Source organism: Euprymna scolopes, chromosome 2 (assembly GCF_053919585.1).
Source record: "Euprymna scolopes isolate OS-2025 chromosome 2, ASM5391958v1, whole genome shotgun sequence".
NCBI classification, from domain to species: domain Eukaryota; kingdom Metazoa; phylum Mollusca; class Cephalopoda; order Sepiida; family Sepiolidae; genus Euprymna; species Euprymna scolopes.
The window spans coordinates 153,991,388-153,997,436 of record NC_136483.1 but is presented as its reverse complement, the minus strand read 5'-3'; the positions used below and the strand labels follow the sequence as shown (position 1 = coordinate 153,997,436).

Sequence of the window (6,049 nt, the reverse complement as noted above, 5' to 3'; positions counted from 1 at the left end):
TTAACAATACCATCTGACCTATCGCACCGCACCATTATGACATGCTCTGAAACCAACCAATCATGGAAATCTTTTCTTCTGTTATTTGCCATTGAAAAACTTAAAGTTCAAACAAAATGTCAGCCACTTTGAAAATGTTCACAACAACGTTGCCTCAAAATCAAATTGCCCGATTCAAGTTGTTTTACAAATAAATCCCACCCCCTTATTCGGCCATGTTCTTGTAAAACCCTAGATACACCAGAAGTGAAGTCCTTGATATTTAGTGTGAACTTTACAAGCGTATCATTATATTGAATGAACTTTATGTGTCAGTATCTCTAATTACAGACTTCGGGCGGATTTTAGAGGCAAACAGAAGTGTTCATAGGATACACGTTTTTATTTTACTCTTATGGAAATGCAGTTTTCTAATACATATAAAAATATGGATATTTATATAGGGATTGCTATAAAACCTGGTTATAAGCCTGGAATAATAACGAACATTATACGTGGTATCACTGCCATTAAAAAAAAAGGATAATGATAAGTTTATAACAGAATAATTTATCTTCTTATTGAAGTGAAAATTTTATGTCAGATTTTAATTATTTAATCAACATATAAAAGAATAATAACAAAAATAATGTATAAGTATTATCTTAAGAATAATAATTTACTGTTTAGGTCGTTAGACGCAGGAAAGTCATTTACTCTAATAGTTTCTTCCCACGAACTGTTTCTTGCTTTGCTAATATTGCTAACGTATAGAAGTGAAAATATTGTGCGGACAGTTATCGCACAGCTTATATAGTTCCATGCATATATGTTCCCAATCTGTGACATTTACCGACAAATCAGCAGGATTCAGGGAATTAGTTTAAGTAAACGTGAATGATACGTAAAAAATATTCAGTTACCTTTTAGTTTAATTTTAGCCCCATTTCTTACTAATTTATTTTGTAAGCATCTGTGTAACATAGATGCTAGTACTGTTACCACCAGCGGCCGCATTAGGTAGATATGCAAAAGACTATACCGATGCGTGATTTTATGTCACAGCGGAAGAAAAGAGAGACAAAGTCAAACCAACACGTAGTGAGGACTAGAGAGGAAATTGCGTGCTAGGGGAAGTTAGACTATGTCCTGTGGTGGCTGGAGACGTTTAACTACATGGCAGACGATATAAACTAAGACACATTTAAAACGAGAGAAAATGTGTTATTTTGGAAGAACTATGAACAATCATGCCCGTTCCATGGAAAATTAAAACACATATGTAGTGAAGCGTTTATATATATAAGTACGGACAGAAAAATGTTTTCTCTTGTATCCAGTACAGGAAGTTTATGACGAAGCTAATGCGTGTCCATGCTCTCTCAACCCAAAAGCGGTTAAAACCAATGCCAACAATGGAATCTTCAGATTCATACGATATGATGATGATTATTTCTACCAAAGAATCTTTATTTCGTTATCTTTCTTTCCTCTTGTTGAAATATTTATATTAATACGATCCTGAGTATCTGCCGTTGCTCGGGTGTTTGGAGTTGTGTGTTGAGCAAAAGAAAAATATATGAATAAATAAACAAGTGGTAGAAGGCAGGCAGGCTCGAACCCGTGGTGCGAAGAAGAAAAAGAACGTGAGACAAAGAGGACAGTAGATTACATGAGTTGGTAATCAACTTTTGCCCGGATAGAGGATATTTGCACAAGGAGTTATTAAAAAAAAGAAAAAAGAGAAATAGGTAGGATCGAACTCGAAAACGTAAGTCAATTAGGTTTTCTCGCTAATCATTAGGACACAGAGGATAGTGAATTAAACGAGTTGACAATTAACTTAAGAATCATAGGAGTCGCCAGGCACGCGCAGAAATGAAAGTTGCTTTTAAACTTTGCCGGGGGCCAGTTAATCTTCCCGCTTTCTCTCGTTTTATTTATTTATTTCCTCACGAAAGCAAATAAGACACAAGGTCGTTTTAATGTGGGGAAACCAGATCCCGCAAAAAGGGGAACTCTGGTAGTATTCAAATAAATAGTAATTGTCTCAGTATGAACAGTTTTCCCTACATTGACCAAGGAAAAATTACAGAACAGATACTACCCGGCTACTTAAGTGAAGAAAGCCGCGGGCTCGGCAGTTTTTTTTTTGCAGTCGAATAGTTTCACTTTCTTTATACGAAAAATCCAAACAAACAGCCCAGACGACGCCACAGTGAGAATTTTGTTTAACTCGATCAAAAAAAAAAAAAGATAGAGACAAAGCCCGTTTGCGAATGCGAGATATTACGATCTGGGAAGTATGCGAAAACGTCTTGCGAAATCTAACCGACGCGAGAATCCCGATGCAAAAAGCCTTTTGTGGACATACACAAATGCTCGTGCCTATTTTGCCCTTTATGTAATAATATGCAGTGCCTGGCGTTACCCGGGTGTTTGGAGCAAAAGAAAAATGGTAGTAAGAAGACAGGCTCGAAGCCAGGAAGTAAAGGCGGAAAAAAAGTGAAAGAAAGCCTTGCATCTTGCCGCTACGATATGACGCGGAAGGAAGTGAAAAACGTTCAGATTTAATGATGCCAATCATAGATTTGACTTGCAGAATTTTTTTCTTATTCTACGATTTAAAAACTTTAAAAAATTTTAATTATTATTTTCTATGTTTATTACATTTAGCAAATTAGGTGCAAACCATTTATAATATTTGCTGATATTTTTCCTCTGATGAGATGATAAACATCGAAAAGTCATGGGTTAAGGAAATGTACTTATTAAAAAGTATTCTTTGTTTTGCACGAATAAAAATTCTAGATTTGAAATTTAAACTTTTCAAATCATAAAATTTAAATTACTAAATTATGATTTATATATATGTGTGTGTATGTGTGTGTGTTTTATATATGTATATATATATATATATATATATATATATATATATATATATGTTTAAAGAAAAAATTAGAAAAAACCGAATGAAATCATTAAAAAATCAACGTTTCGTCCCTGTCTCAAAGGATATCTTCAGGATAATTGAAATAAAAATGTGATAAAAGAAAAAGTCATAGATCGTGCGAAAAAAGACAGTTTTTTAAAATCCAACCCATGTTGGGAAAGGACGAAATATGTGTGCGTCAACCACCGCTGGTATATTTTTTAATTCCTTATACATATATATATATATATATATATATATATATATATATATATATATGTGTGTGTGTGTTTGTGTGTGGGGAAGTGAGAGAGAGAGAAAGAGAGAGAGAGGGAGAAAGAATTTATAAAACTAATTATGTATGTCTGTCTGTCTCCATATTTTCAAAAAATATATCTTCCGAAACTAAAAGTCGCATAACTTGATTTTTATGTATTATTCTTTTTTGCGTCTTTAAATGATTAAAATAGTTTTTAAAATGTCAAAAATCAGACAAATTTTTAAAAAATCGTTATATATTTTGTGCATCCATCTTAGTTTATTTTTAATCAGTTCATATGCGTGTCACGTTGGTATAGTGGTAACGTCATCAGCTTTGAATGCTACAGTTTTGGTTTCGATTCTAGCTGGTGACACCCAAATACTTTTATTTTTCACTTTTGAAATAACGAGCCTATAATAATATATACGAAATCTGGATGGATTAAAATATCATATGTAAGCGTATTGTACGACCGGGCAAAACCGCCCATCCCGGCAAGTATAAATATATTGCAGAGTATTCTAGAAAATATTGTAGCTGATAATTTTCTTTCATTTATAGGCAATATTCGTGAGTTATTGTTTTCAATTTTGTCTGAATTAGTTTAATTATAATGCATTTAACTAGCATATATTCTTGCTCGTTTTTAAAAGAGGTACTTTCATGAATTCATGACTTCTGACAATCGACTTTTAAGACTTTGCACTTAAGCTGGCAACGGTAATTTCAGTCACAGTGCAATAGATCAGGTTGGATCGATCATGCTTCAAGTAGTCGACCATTGTTATTCAATATGTGTAGGTGGCAGTCACTAATGTTGTATTCGCCAGCACTTTTCGAATATCCGCTTGCTGTAAGAGAGATCAAAGAGACGTGGCTTTAAAAGCCATTATGGTGGATTCTGACAGCTGAAAGCTGTTATGACTGTGAAGCGTTTGAATATGTGGCGCTCGCTAAACGTAAACAGAATGTTTTAATGACTTTAAGATGGAGACGGTTTAATACGCAAAGAGAGTCAAAAAATGGCAGCGAAAAATCAAATTTATAACACAGGGAAATAGATAAATAATAATCATTAGTTTTTCCTTTTGAGGAGTGAAGGGGAAATGGGGACCAACTCCCCGGGGAGTAGGGGAGCTGTATAGTGAAAATTGGTATGAAGGGTTTCCCCTACATTGACCAAGGTCTTATATGTGGAGTCGCTACCACATATGGTCTTTGTTTGCAGCATCTGCCGGAAAAGATGGTATTTATTTGCTCCCCCACCGAGCAAATTAGGCACAAGGCCGATTTTTAATGTGAGGAGTGAAGGAAGGGGGAAGGGGAAAAGGGGACCAGCTCCCGAGAGGTGGGAAATGGGAGCTGGTTAAAGGTCAAGCATGTGGGGGTGCCCCCACATCTGGTCTTTGCTAGTCATAGCTAGTCTTAGCTAGTCATAGCTTGCAGTATCTGCCGGAACAGATACTACACTTTGATCACGGCCCGAAGGCCAAGAACCAAATCTGCCGGAACAGATTGTATTTATTTGCTCCCCCACTGAGCAAATTAGGCACAAGGCCGTTTTTAATGTGAGGTAAAAACCAGCTCCCCTAAAAGTAGGCAAAAAGGGGGCACTCTGGTTACCAAAAATAATAATTGTCCCAGTATAGAGGGTTTCCCCTCCATTGACTGGTACAAATTATCTTAAGTGCAGTATCTGCCGGAACAGATGGTATTTATTTGCTCCCCCACCGAGCAAATTAGGCACAAGGCCGATTTTTAATGTGAGGAGTGAAGGGAGGGGGAAGGGGAAAAGGGACCAGCTCCCGAGAGGTGGGAAATGGGAGCTGGTTAAAGGTCAGGCATGTGGGGTTGCCCCCACATCTGGTCTTTGCTAGTCAAAGCTTGCAGTACTTGCCGGAACAGATGGTATTTATTTGCTCCCCCACTGAGCAAATTAGGCACAAGGCCGTTTTTAATGTGAGGTAAAAACCAGCTCCCCTAAAAGGGGTCACTCTGGTTACCAAAAATAATAATTGTCCCAGTATAGAGGGTTTCCCCTCCATTGACTGGTACAAATTATCTTAAGTGCAGTATCTGCCGGAACAGATACTACACTTTGATCTTGGCCAAAAGGCCAAGAAAAGGGTATTTATTTGCTCTCCTACCGAGCAAATTAGGCACAAGGCCGATGTTTAATGTGAGGAGTGAAGGGGAAATGGGGACCAACTCCCCGGAGAGTAGGGGAGCTGTATAGTGACAATTGGTATGAAGGGTTTCCCCTACATTGACGAAGGTCTTATATGTGGGATTGCCCCTACATATGGTCTTTGCTTGCAGTATCTTTTCTGTCAAATTGAAGTGTCAAATCTTTCGTCATTTTTCTGGTTCGATGACTGAGAACAAGGATATGAAATCAAAAATGCGAATTAAACGCGTGTCAATAAGCAAGAAAAATGTAACAATACAAGGATATAACAACCCGGTTCTAATAGTTATCGGCCTTGCTAACTATATATGTTACCGTGACATAGGCGGATATGAATTCGGTGGGTTTCCAACAGTATTTTGTATAATTTGTTTGTTTGAACACATTTTCCCAAACTTATCGTGTTCAACAATGAGCATGCCGACATTTTTCTTTTTCAAAGATATCGATAAACACTGTATGATTTTCGAACCGATTACACGTTTTAAGTGAGTAAAACCACTAAAATCTTTTCCGGATAGATAGAAGAGGAACGTATCTTGCCTATTTATGTGTTATATATTTGCATTTTGACAACTTTTTGTATAGTGAAACAAGTCCCTAGTAAGTAACTTGACAAGTAAACAGCTAAGTGTTTACAATGCAACTCGTAACTTCAGCTTACTCCAACCAGTTTCACTCTCATTAA

At 36.5% G+C, this 6,049-nt stretch overlaps 1 pseudogene; it reads right to left on the bottom strand.

Annotated features, from left to right (window-relative positions):
* Positions 1 to 5,156: 5,156 nt before the first annotated feature.
* Positions 5,157 to 5,302, bottom strand: LOC145242582 (U2 spliceosomal RNA; annotated as a pseudogene).
* Positions 5,303 to 6,049: the final 747 nt, after the last annotated feature.